This window comes from Hemicordylus capensis, chromosome 5 (genome assembly GCF_027244095.1).
Source record: "Hemicordylus capensis ecotype Gifberg chromosome 5, rHemCap1.1.pri, whole genome shotgun sequence".
Taxonomy (NCBI): domain Eukaryota; kingdom Metazoa; phylum Chordata; class Lepidosauria; order Squamata; family Cordylidae; genus Hemicordylus; species Hemicordylus capensis.
The window spans coordinates 214,141,789-214,155,033 of record NC_069661.1 but is presented as its reverse complement, the minus strand read 5'-3'; positions in this window follow the sequence as shown (position 1 = coordinate 214,155,033).

Here is a 13,245-nt window from a genome sequence, read left to right as displayed (position 1 = left end):
AACACACTGTTTCTAATTGTGTGGGATTTTATGTCCTTATCATTTCTTTTTATGTTAGTCCGTAAAAACCTATGTAACTCATCTGAAAGATCTGGTCCCTCCATATCCATAATAGGACCATATCGTTTTCTGATCCAATCCGAGATCCATGTCAAACCGCTGGCATGGTAGTATAGTTTCAAGTTAGACCCAGCCAATCCTCCTCATTCTTTTGCACCTTGCATAATCCTAAACTTGATTCTTGGCTTCTTGTAAGCCCAAATAAAGGAATGTATATGCCTCTGCCATTAGGGATGTGCATGGTCCGGACTAGTCTGGACCGGCACCGAGGGGGGGTCTCCCTTTAAGGGCGGGGGGTAGAACTTACCCCTCCCGCCGCTTTTCCCCCTCTGGCGCTGTCTTTTTATGCAAAGATTTTGGGGCGGCAGCGTTCTTCGCTGCCGCCCCTGCCCCCGTTGTCGCCTGGCAGTCTTCCTCAGAGTAGTATGCATGTGCGCGCGGCAGCGTGCGCGCCTGTCACCACCGTGCGCGCGCGCATCGCCACACGCGCATGCATACTACTCTGAGGAAGACTGCCGGGCGACGACGGGGGCAGGGGCGGCAGCGAAGAATGCTGCTGCCCCAAAATCTTTGCATAAAAAGACAGCGCCGGAGGGGGAAAAGCGGCGGGAGGGGTAAGTTCTACCCCCCCGCCCTTAAAGGGAGCCCCCCCCTCAGTGCCGGACTGACGGACCGGTCCGGTCTGGATCCGAACCAGTCCGGAGGCCTCCAACATGGTCTCCGGACCGGTTTGTGCCCCAGAAACTTGGCAAGCAGATTCAGCGCCGGAGGGGGAAGAGCGGTGGGAAGGGTAAGTTCCACCCCCCCGCCCTTAAAGGGAGACCTCCCCTCGGTGCCGGTCCGGACCATGCATGTCCCTATCTGCCATGTATTCAGCATCTTAGCTTCAATCTTAGCCAGAATCATTTGAAATTAAAAAAATCATTCTTGGTAAGGTATTCATTTTGACTGATGCTATCTTTCCCAGCCAAGAAAGATTTAGTGTTTTCCACCTATTTAAGTCTGCTAAAAAAAAGATTCCACACTGGTAGATAATTGTTCTTGAACAGATTTGTATTGTTCCCTGTTAAATTAATCCCCAAGTATTTAATAGGTTTTGCTGTCGTCTGAAATCCAGTCTTATCTTTCAAATACAATAATTCCGTAGCTGACAGGTTCCATGTTAGTTGTTGTTGTTGTATCTATCTATCTATTTATTTATTTTACATTTATACCCCGCTCTTCCTCCAAGGAGCCCAGACATACTTAAGTTTCTCTTTCACAACAACCCTGTGAAGTAGGTTAGGCTGAGAGAGAAGTGACTGGCCCAAAGTCACCCAGCTAGTCTCATCGCTGAATGGGGATTTGAACTTAGGTCTCCCCGGTCCTAGTCCAGCACTCTAACCACTACACCACGCTGGCTCTGTGATGTGATGTGATGATATGTGTTTTATTTTTATTAATCTTATATCCCGAGATCCTGCTCTACTGGTTTATATGTTCCATTATTGCATCTAGAGAGTCCTTTAGTCGAGTAATTGTGAGAACCACATCATCCGCATGCAATTTTATTTTATGCTCTTGATTCACCATCTTAATTCCATAAATTCTTTGCTCCTGACGAATCCTCTTTGCCAGAGGTTCAAGAGCCAAAATGAACAGCAGTGGAGAAAGAGGGCACCCTTGTCTGGTACCCTTGTTAATGGCATATTTTAAAAAATATAATCGCATTCACTATTATCTTTGCCAATTGCTCCCAATAGATATCTTGAATTCATATGAGGAAATTGGACAGTTCATTTTTTCCAAAACTTTGAACAGAAAAAAACAATCCAAATTATCAAAAGCTTTCTCCGCATCCAGGAAAATCATCGCTGCTTTACTCTTCCTCTTTGAAATATCATCTATTGCATTCAATACAAATCTCAGGTTGTCTTGGGTATAAATCCGGTTTGGTCAGGATGTATTATGTTAGTTAGGAAGCCCTTCAACCTTCCTGCCAAGCTCGCTGCAAAGAGTTTATAATTGACATTCAGCAAAGAAATTGGTCTGTATGAGTCAGGTCAAGTTGTATCCTTCCCTTCCTTATGGATAAGAGAGATGAATGCTTCTTGCCAGGAGCAGTGTAGTATTTCATTCATTTCCTGAGTCAATGGGCAAATTAATATTTTTTAAAAACTTGTAATAAACCAAAGAGATTCCATCTGGGCCAGGGGTATTATTTTTTAAATGCCGTATTGCCACTCTTCTTTCCTGTTTAATTTTAAATTAAAAAGGAACTAACTGTACAAAGTGGCGTGGGCATGGGAGGTAGGCAATAATAAACACTTCTGATGTCATAGACACTGTAATAAGGACTGTAATTTTTTAAAGCATTTTATATCCTATTTTTCCTGCCAGAGGCAGTTTACAACACTGGATTAAAAAAACAAAAACACTAAGCTAACTATAAACTAAAAAATAACAGGTAAGTCACAAAGGGAAACCAGTAAGAACTAATCTGCCCCTTTCTTTCACTATCCCAACAACTGGACTAAATTTGGTTCAAATCGGTTAGGCAGTACACAAGTTAGACCTTTCTCACCTCAAACATTCAAGCGACCGCCATCTTGGACCGGGGTGGATCACATCATTACAAATTACAACAATGAGGTGTCCCTGTGTGTCACTCACTACAACTGTACCTAATTTGGTTCAAATCAGTTAGGTGGTTCACAAGTTAGTCCACTTGCACCTCAAACATTTACGCAGCTGCCATCTTGGATTGGAGTAGATGACAACACAAACTACACCACTGAGGCATCCTTATGTTTCCCTATAACTGTACCCGGTTTGGTACGTATTGGTCCAAACATTGCATAGTTGATAGCGGGGGACTCACACGGAATGCTGGATGACCTCATAAGCCTGCTGGAAAGTAGGCTAAAAAGAGTCCAGTAAAACAAAGGCCCAGGCAGAGAGTCAAAAAATCAGTAGCTTGATGACAGCCATGCAAAGGTGACCCACTAAGAGCATAGCAAAAGAGCCATATTTTCACCACAGACAGAAAAGAGAGAAGAGCAGGAACCATGTGAGCCTTTGGTGAGTTCACACGTATAAAGTCAGTGCCACCATGGAGAAGGCCCTGTTTTTAGTGGCTGCCCCCTGTGCTTTTGATGGCAAAGGCACTTGGAGCAGGGCCTCAGGTGATGGGAGTCTGCAGAAAGGCATTGATGATAACTGAAGACCCTGCAACAAGTACTTAAACATTCATACAGCCATGTTCCACACAATATTCAGAATACTGTATTGGCTATAGAAGGTGAGGTGAAGGATAATCTGACCTCAGCCACTGGCTTGAAGGCCAAAGGCTCCTTGGAGGTTATGTTTCCTCACTCCGAAAGAGAGCACTGCTCAGCTGTCAGTGGTCCTGTGGCTGCATGAGGTCAAAGAAGTACAGACATCCCTTGCCAACCACGAGGATTCCTTTCTGGGAAAACCTCATGGTTGGCAAATTCACAGTTGGTGAGCAATTGAAATATATTGGAAACATGAGGTTAGGGGAATCACAGTTGTGAAAACACCAAAACAAAATAAAGAGAAAAGACCAAAAAAACCCACCTGGAATTCCTTTAAATCAACAACAGTTAGCAAGAGGAGTGAGGGGGCAGGGGCGTATCTAGGGTAGGGCAGGCAGGGCACGTGCCCCGGGTGCCACTTGAAGGGGGGGCGCCATTTTCTAAAATTAAAAAAATCTTTAAAATGGCTGCTGAAAACAAAATGGCCACCACGCATGCTCAAATGGCCTGCCCAGGCCATGCCTGGGCACGCAGAGGCCATTTGAGCATGCACAGTGGCCATTTTGTTTTCAGTGGACATTTTTTTAAAAAAATTAAAAATGGCCACCGCACATGCTCAAATGGTCCCTGTGAGGCCCTAGAGGCCAGCAGGGGGGACCTTTGCAGACACCCCCCCCACGGCCTTTAGGAAGCCCCCTGAAGGGGCTACAGGTAAAAAAATAATTTAATATAATATAAGTCACTGTACACATATTTAGTTTGGCACTATGTACAGAGAATCAGGGCTTGTGAATACTGAGCGGAAACATATGAGCTCGGATTGTATCTAGGAGCTAGGATTTGCTCTTACTTTGCTTCTTGTGATAAGTGAGTTAAATGTGATGTCTTAATAATATGGCTATTAATGGTGAATTTGTCTTTGAATCAGTGTGAAATCCTTAGTATTAAGGCCCACTGGGAGTTTCTTGCTCTCTTTCTCTCATTTTAACTGTCTTTCTGAAATACTAGAATATATTCCAAGCAGTGACACAGTTTACTCTGCATATCCTTTAATTATTTTCAGAGTATTTGGGAAAAGTCAAATTCTCCATTTATTTTTAAAACTTATGTCATAGTGATGCTACAATGCATAGTAGATAATTAGACAGACACTTCTGTTTAGTTTTCCAAGTATGCCTCCACATCGTTTTTGGGTATTTCATGAGCCCCAGCATACTAAAATTTGTAGTTTTCCAGCATTTTTTGGTCTGGCTACGTCCACTGCTAAATAGTTCTTGAAATATTAAAAGATTAAGGAGCTTGACTTGTATTTTTCAGCTGTTATTATGGTCAAGTTAACTGAAAGATGGGTGTCAGATGTTTGGACAGGGGGCGCAATTTCAGTGCTTGCCCTAGGCGCTATTTTCCCTAGCTACGCCTCTGGAGGGGGGAACCCTAGAAATCAACCCCCCCCAACAAATTACCAAGAAATCTCGCCAAACCGCAGGTACTCGGGTCACGGTTGGCAAGACCTGTCACAATTTCCCTGTCGCGGATACTCAAAACTGCAATTGGGGAGGGATGACTGTATCATCTTGCCTGCCCACCCCTTCTGTTCCAGATGAGTATGCATAGCTAGCAGCTAGCAGCTGCTCTCAGTGTCACTGCTATATAGGGAACCTTTAAGGAAATATGTAGAAGAATTCTTTTTATTTGGTTTTCAAACATATTTTAGAGTATGTGTATAAGCTTCTCAGAGCTTGAAGGATGGAGGGGGATATAAATCAAATAAATACACAGCAGACTTGCTTATACCTCATTTATCTCTGTTGGAAAGCAGTCTCCAATTTTTCAAAATATTCTGTTCATCCTGTGTTAAGTGGCTTGCTGGTTTTGGCTATGGATTCCTAATGCTCTCCAGGTGCTTTAGGCAGCCATAAATGACCAAGCTTGGGCAAATTGCTGAAACAGTGCTTCCAAGTTTCTGCTAATACACATTTCCCCCCCCAGATGAAATTCAGCTATGTGTCCACTGTCTAATCATCCTTTGGTCTTCATATTTTTTGTTTTTATACTTCAAGAAACCCACACTGATGGTCCTTTTTGTTGTCCTGGTCTGGTATTCATGTTGGGATGTGCACCAACCACCAACTCCCCCCAAACCCCATCTTACTGCTATCTTCCATTGCACTCTCAAGGCAGCTATGTTCCAGCTGTTAGTATATGATGCAAAATGTGCTCATGACCATTGGGAATGCATTCTGGGAGAATGTTTGGTTGGTTTTGGACATGCTGAATAAACGTAAGAACAGCCCTGGATCAGGCACAAGGCCCATCTTGTCCAGCATCCTGTTTCACACAGTGGCCCACCAGATACCTCTGGAGAGCCCACAGGCAAAAGGTATGTGCATGTCCTCTCTCCTGCTGTTGCTCCCCTGCAACTGGTATTGAGAGACATTGTGCCTGAGGCTGAAGTTAGCCCACAACCACCAGGCTCGTAGCCATTGATAGACCTGTCCTCCATGAATCTGCCTAATCCCCTTTTAAAGCTATTCAAGCTGATGGCCATCACCACATCTCATGGTAAAGAATCCCATAGATTCTCTGCTGTGTGAAAAAGTACATCCTCCTGTTGGTCCTAAATTTCCTGACTGTCAGTTTCATGGGGTTACCCCTGGTTCTAGTGTTGAGAGAGGGGGAGAAAATTTTCTCTCTGTCCACCCTTTCTACCCCATGCACAGTTTTATACACCTCAATCATGTATCCCCTTAGTTGCCTCTTTTCCAAGGTAACGAGCCCCAGATGCTGTAGCCTAGCCTCATAAGGAAGGTGCTCCAGGTGCTGCTGGAATCCCATATTCAGATTCCCACAGCTTTTGGTGTTTGTCTTCAGAGTTGCTTCTCACTCCCCAGCCTATCCTATGTTGCAAGGTTGTGGTGAGAATAAATAAGAACAGATTTTATACATCAAAGAGGACTATAAATAGTAATCATGGTATGTGGTGGTGTAGATGACTTAAGTGGTGACTAGTTACTAAGTGGTGAGGAAATGAACATGCTTCAGAAATGTACGCTCACTTTGCATGCTCCAGAACGGAGCCTTGTTCTGAAAGGATTCCAGGTACCACTAATGTTTTCTCTGTCTTGGGTAGATTTGTATTCACCCCACCCCTCTGAAAATTTAAGTGCTATCATTTCCATTCTCTTAATATGCTTCACAATACCTACCGCGGCACATGGCTTATTGTCTGGCTTCCTTTCCCTAAGCTTTGTGAGACCAGCAGAAAAGGGCTTTAGGCTATGCCCGCTTGGGGGCTCCCTCAAGACCCCTTTTTCAGGTAAATATTTCCTCGCAGAAGTGTAGCTCTATAACAGACAAAGGCCTTGACTGGATTTTTCGGGGTCTCCAGCCAAGCATCTTATTTCCCTGCTTGCTATTTTAGATTTACAATTGCCTCACAAGGGATGGACACGTGCAAGCTAAGCTGTGGCAAATCTAGCTGCCACGTGAGTCATCTGAGGGTTCGACAGGTTCTCTAGAGACTATGGCTGTCTACAGCTTTGAAGCAAGACAAATTAGGCTTGGCATACTCACAAATGTTAAAGCGGGTGGGAGGGAGGTTGTAATTTAGTTACTCACATGGGCAGGGGTGTAGCTATAATGGAATGGATGGGTTCAAAGAACCTGGGCCCCTGAGCTCCTGAGGAGGACCCCCAGTTCCACTCCTCCCTTTTTTCTCCATTATCTCCCTCACCCCAAGGGGCTGCCTCTCTCCTAGCTATGCCCCTGCACATGGGGCAGTGATCCTACAGGTAAGGCCTCCAAGCTGGAAACAGTGTTGTGGAAGCGGACTTGTGGAAGGTGTACCAAGAAAGTGCTGAGGCTTGCTAACCTTGCTTCTGGGTAACTTTGGTGGTGTGTGAACCAGATGAAACAGAGTTTTAAACAGGACTGCATGACTGCAGACCACATAAATCTAAATAAAACATAGCAGCCTGTATATCTAGACTTGCTGCCTTTCCCACCGTACAAAACTGTTCATTACTCTGTTTACATGCATGCTGCCTAATACTGAAGAAGCCTTTCAAAATGGATGGTTAAAAGGATGGACACACAGACAGAGGCGGCAACAGACGGGCAGGCAGGGAGAAGGAGGCAGCAATGGGTGGGCCACGGTGACAGGTGACAAACTAGAGGTGCAGATACTCTGCACCCAGCCCAGCTAGCTTTTTAAATTAAAGGACATGCCAAAGGGATGCAAAAAAATGCTGCTGTGCGGGCAGCGAGGGAGAGCTTCTTCCATCTCCCCTCCTCCCTCCCAAATGACTACACGTCCCATCTGCAGACCGTTATGGGCCTTTCTCCACGTGTGGAGAAAGGCCCATAACGGACTGCAGGTGGAGAGTGTGGTCATTTGGGAGGGGGGAGGGGAGATGGAAGGAGCTCTCCCTCGCTGCCCGCACAGCAGCATTGCTAAAAGGGGGGACTCTCCTCAGCCCACTACCACCCTCCCTGCTACAGCCTTGTCACCTTTTAAAGGAAAGGTTACAAACAAATGTGAAAAAGCCTGCAGCTTAAAATCAGCTGGAGCTCTTTGCTGAAGAGAGAGACCAAAACAAACAGCCATCTCTGGAGAGACAAAATGGAGATTAACACTGGAAGAACAAAGAGGGGAGGAGTCCTGCGCTTCTATCCATGACCCTAAAGCCCTGCAATGGTCACAATGAAACATTGCTGGTGAGAACTGATGCTGCCAGGGTCCTAGCTCCAACAATTTTGTGGGGCTGGGGAATTAGTGCTGAATGATCTCTGATTTACCTTTCTGATCTGAATTGCTACACACACACACAGACACACACACACATACCCTGGGGCAGAGGAAGAGAGACTTGAGTTAAATATTTCCTTATCATCATTAGTTTGTTCTTTTCTTGTTTAAAATAGCAAGATAGTACTATAAATAGCAAAACACAGGAAGTCCAGGATTTGGAAATGATGTGTAGTTTCCCCATAAAAAGTGTGTGGACAAGTGTGGCAATTCCAGAATAAACTAAGAAATCTAAGATTTCTTAGAATCTTAGAAATTAGATTCTAAGCCTAATTTGCTCTCAGGTTTAGAATCTAAGAAACAGGAAATGAAACAAGGGAGGGAAAATTTATTCTCGAAGTGTTTTGATTCCCCAAACAGAAGGTGCTATCAGGAAGCTGAGGGCAGAATGGTGGTAGAACACATGCTTTGCATGTTGACATCCTGGGTATGTGCACAGTATATGGTCATATGTTTGACTGAGATCCCCCTAAGGAACTGCATTAGAGGGAAACCACAGCAAATATTTTATTATACAGATTGCAGTGCCTTTATGATATCAACAGCTAGTAGGTTAATCCTACTCCATCCCTTATGCTAATATATTTGCATTAGAAACTCCTTACCTCTAAATTAACACATAAAACTGCCTTCTATGGAATTGAAACAATGGTCTGTCTAGGTCAGTGTTTTCTATACTGACTGGCAGCGTGCCTTCAGGAGTTCAGGTGGGTTTTTCCCAGCCTTAACTGGAGATGCCAGAGATGGAACTTGGCCTGGACAACCTTTTGTATACAAAGCATGCACTCTAGCACTGAGCTGCAGACCAAATAGCAAGTGGGTGCTGTGCATTCTATGCTGCTAATTCAAAAGGATTGACTTCATAGAATATTTAGCATTACGTAAAGCAAACAGCAATGGATATGGTTTCCTGAGAAAGTATGTTTGTGGACAAAAGAAGGTGGGATTGCAATAACAGCAAGTGGATATTGTGGTATGCGTGTCCTTCTGGGTTTGAGTAGAGTTGAGTTTAAGGAGTTGGGTGAGGGAAAGGTCCAAGGGTAGGGTGGAATCTAACCTTTTCCTTACATGTGAACGGTGGGATCTAGCAATACTGGCCCATGCCTTGGATAAAAGCAAACCACTCACATGTGCTAGGTTCGCAAGCCAGTTCTGCAGCAGTTAAATCGACTCACTATGCATCACTGACAGAGGGAAGAAGTATACTGATAAAGGAAGTTTATTAGACAGGGAATGTGACACTTGTGTTAAAGAAAGCTTTATTGCGGATGCTGCAAAACAGCTCCAGATTTTTTATCAGTAACTGGGCACAGAACAGTCGTCGTCATGGTAACAGACATTACAGGATGGCTCTTATTCCATGCTGCCCTAATCCCCCCACAGGTATCTTGAATATGGTATCCGGCAAATAATTCAGCATTGTGGTGCTCTTATCTCCCCCACATCCTCTGTGTTTCAAAGTTTTGTTCTTTATAGCCATGAAGAAAATATGTGTGGGCAGGACCTGGTGGAATCTCACAAACCAAAGGAAAACTGACTGAGCCAAATTGTAAGTGGTTATCAGGTGGAGTGCTAGTGTTCTGCTTTCCTTTTGATCAGCCTCCCTATGGCTAGCAGAAGCAGAAATAAATTATGCTTAGGCCAATATATACAAGCCTGCCATTTTTTAATTAGGTCACAGAATTCGGGTGACCTTAGAGCAGAATTTGGATGTGAGCATACACAGCCTTCGAACAGAGAGTTTCGAATTCGGTTTGTACTTATCCCCTTCTGAAATGTAAAGAAGACAAATTCATAAGAGGAAGATTTTAACACCAGCAGCTCTGGGTTGTATTTTTATCCTTCATGAAGTTTGTTTTGCAACCTGGACTAAGTTTATTTGTTTCATTTCTAAGCCATTGAAGTGAAAAAGCAATCTTAGGCCCAGCAGTGTCCTTTAGGCAGGGCAAACAGGGCATTCGCCCCAGGCTCTGCTCTTTTAACCCCCATGAAAATTAACTGGAAGTGGGCTCCACATTGGCTAAATTGCCCCAGGCCCTGCTCCCTGCCAGGGCTCTCTATCTAGGCCTTAAAAAAAGTTATCGAACAAGGGCTCACATTCTCCACAGCATAACAGGGATGGTTATAGAGAAAGCACACGTACACTGCTGTGGAGCAGGGCTGTTCTGCTCCTACTAACTTTTGCCTAACCTTGTGGGGTTGTAGTGGGGATAAACATAGTCATGTACACCACCCTGGACTCCTTGGTGGAAAAGTGGGATATAACTCTAAAAATGAATGTATACATACTTCATGTTGCGACGCTACTTCCATGGGTGTACCCAAGAAAAAATTGAATGGGGCACCGAAGGGGCAAAGTGCATTTATGGGTGGGTGAGCGCTGGCCCATATTAGAAAGAAACAGAAATGGGGCAATGTTGGGGGCAAACTATTTGTCTGAGGCCCCTTGCCCACCCCAGAGCCACCCTTATGACCCTGTCCACAGGGAACAATGGAAGTAGCCTAGCATCACAATGTGCAACAGTTAGTAAGTTCTGTGTAAAGCGCTTTGAGAACTTTTGTTGCAAAGTGGTATATAACTATTTGTAGTCACAGAGTGGAATAGTCTGGCTCCTCAGCAGCATAGGTGTAGTTTGCAGAGCCTTGCAGCAGTGCGGGCAGCTCTGTAACCATCCTCATTACACTGCAGAGAATGTAAGCCACTGTCTATACTTACTGCTTTAAACTTATTTAATTTACGAAGGCCTGATATAGTATTTGAATAGTATTTAAATCAGTAATTCCCATCAAATAGTAAGCACTGCAACTACAAGACTTTCCCACCCCTTTAACTCAGTTATTTTCTCAGCCTTAGGAACATAGGAAACTGCCATATACTGTGTCAGACCATTGGTCTATCTAGCTCAGTATTATCTTCACAGACTGGCAGCAGCTTCTCCAAGGTTGCAGGCAGGAATCTCTCTCAGCCCTATCTTTGCCTTGATTGTGTTTAGCCATCGATCATGACAGCTTGTCAGCCACTGGCACTTACAAGCAACAGTCTGAGTATATGCCTGAAAAGCAGAGAGGCAAATATGAGCCATAAGGCCTGCCATAAAAATTAAATACAGATTGTTAAAAACCACTAAGAATAACTTAAATATAAATTAGATTGTGCAAAACACATTTTGTAAGAGATAAATGCAAATACAAAACATTTAACCAACTCACAACTGCATTTTATCAGATAACCATATACTAAACTAGCCAGGAGACAGCCTGTTTGTCTTCAATGGAAGTAAGTTAGATCATGTGTTCTTAATATTAACAGTGAGAACCTATACTAGCAGTTTAACTATAGTTCAAATCTATTATATATTTTGAAGAGTTTGTGCGAAATAAAGTCATACTTCCTGTTTACCTACAGATACCAAATTTTGCATACCCAATTCTTTCACTTAACATAGTGAAATGCACAACATTTCCCCCCAGAATATGCTGGGGGAACAGAATAATAATAGTTTACCTGTTCTTGTTTTTAACAGACTTTTAACACTCAATAATCAGATCAATAATTCAGAAATGACATAATGGCCAAGAGAAGCAGTATACCAACATCAATTAAACATTATATTACATATATTTAATTTCATGAACTTTCCTAATTATAATCTACACAAATTGACTTTGCACAGTGAGATTCACCTACTAGTAAGAGAGAATGAACACTACATGTTTTACAAAACTAGCCGCTATTACCCTGATTTTAGCAGGTTCTATTGCATATAATACTAATTCTGTTAACCCTATCTTCCAGCAGGCACATAATTTTCAAGTGGTAAACTAGTTTGCTACCAAGATTTTAAATTTCTTGTGTGTACTCAGATCCAATGGAATAAGCTGAAAAAATGGCATGGTCCACTAGAAAATAAAAAGCACGAACATATATGCATTTTGAAAATACTTTTAAAAATGCCTAGCCTAAGCCCACCACAAACAAAATATAAAGAATCTAGAACCTAGCAAATAAATCCTTAAATGAGTCAAATTTAGTAATGGCATACCTAAGGAAAAACATTCATTTTGTTTAATTGACATAAAGGCTTCAGTTCTATGCACACTTGTTTGGCAGTAAGCCCTGTGGAACTCAGTGAGATTTCCTGTTATGTGAGCATGCATAGGATTGGACAAGGTTAAATCACTTCCCTATCTGACTGAAATGTTTTAAAGGATGCCTTTTGTATAGTATGGTTCCTAAAAATCTTGCAGCAGATTGTTTGTTGTCATGGAATGAGAAACCGGCTGACAGCCTGATATTTTCCACACCCACAGACTCTGAAGCCTCTACCAGCATTATGGTGTGTCACCTACAGAAAATATACACTAAATGGAAATGAAGCCAAGCAACTGTGATTCCATGTGAAAAATAAGGTTCTGAAAAACCACAACAGTACATAAAATTCTGTTGCTTCTGTTGTGTCCAGCCAGACTGCACTAGGAGGTAACCAAATCACAACTATGGAGATCAGCTTTGTCTAAACTACACTTTAACTGAGACAGAATTATAAAGATGGTATTTAGAGTTGCCTAAGTAAAGATTGACGGCTTTGATCCCATGGGTCATGACCCCACACAAGACGTCACTTTAGCATATGAAAAACAAATATAGAGTGCTCTTTATGATAGACAAATCAGAAATACTGACCTGACAACTCAAATTGTCAAACTGAACACTTTTTATGAATCAACTCCATAGACAATGGAGAAGAAAACTGGCAGCGTTTATGTTTCTGCTTGCAGGGAGATGATATCTGGTCTATTAAAGTGCGTGCGTGAGTACTTATACGTTTGGAGATCGTGGGGCAGCCTGTTGTGTTGGTTTACTGCCTGTCCGCGCACATTTCATATAAAGGCTTTCTTTCTTATGATCAGATAAGTGTGATTCCAAAGTTAGGTAACAGGCCCAATTCTTTGCTGCATGATTGACAGAGACCGGTCCTATAAACCAGCCTTGGTAGACCAACCCAACCCTGTCTGCCATTGGCCGGCTGGAAAGGAGCGGGGCGCGGGGGTGGGAAAGAGCGTCAGGCTGCCTCTGCCTCTGATTGGCTGCTTCTCTCCCAGACTCTCCCTCATTTTCCC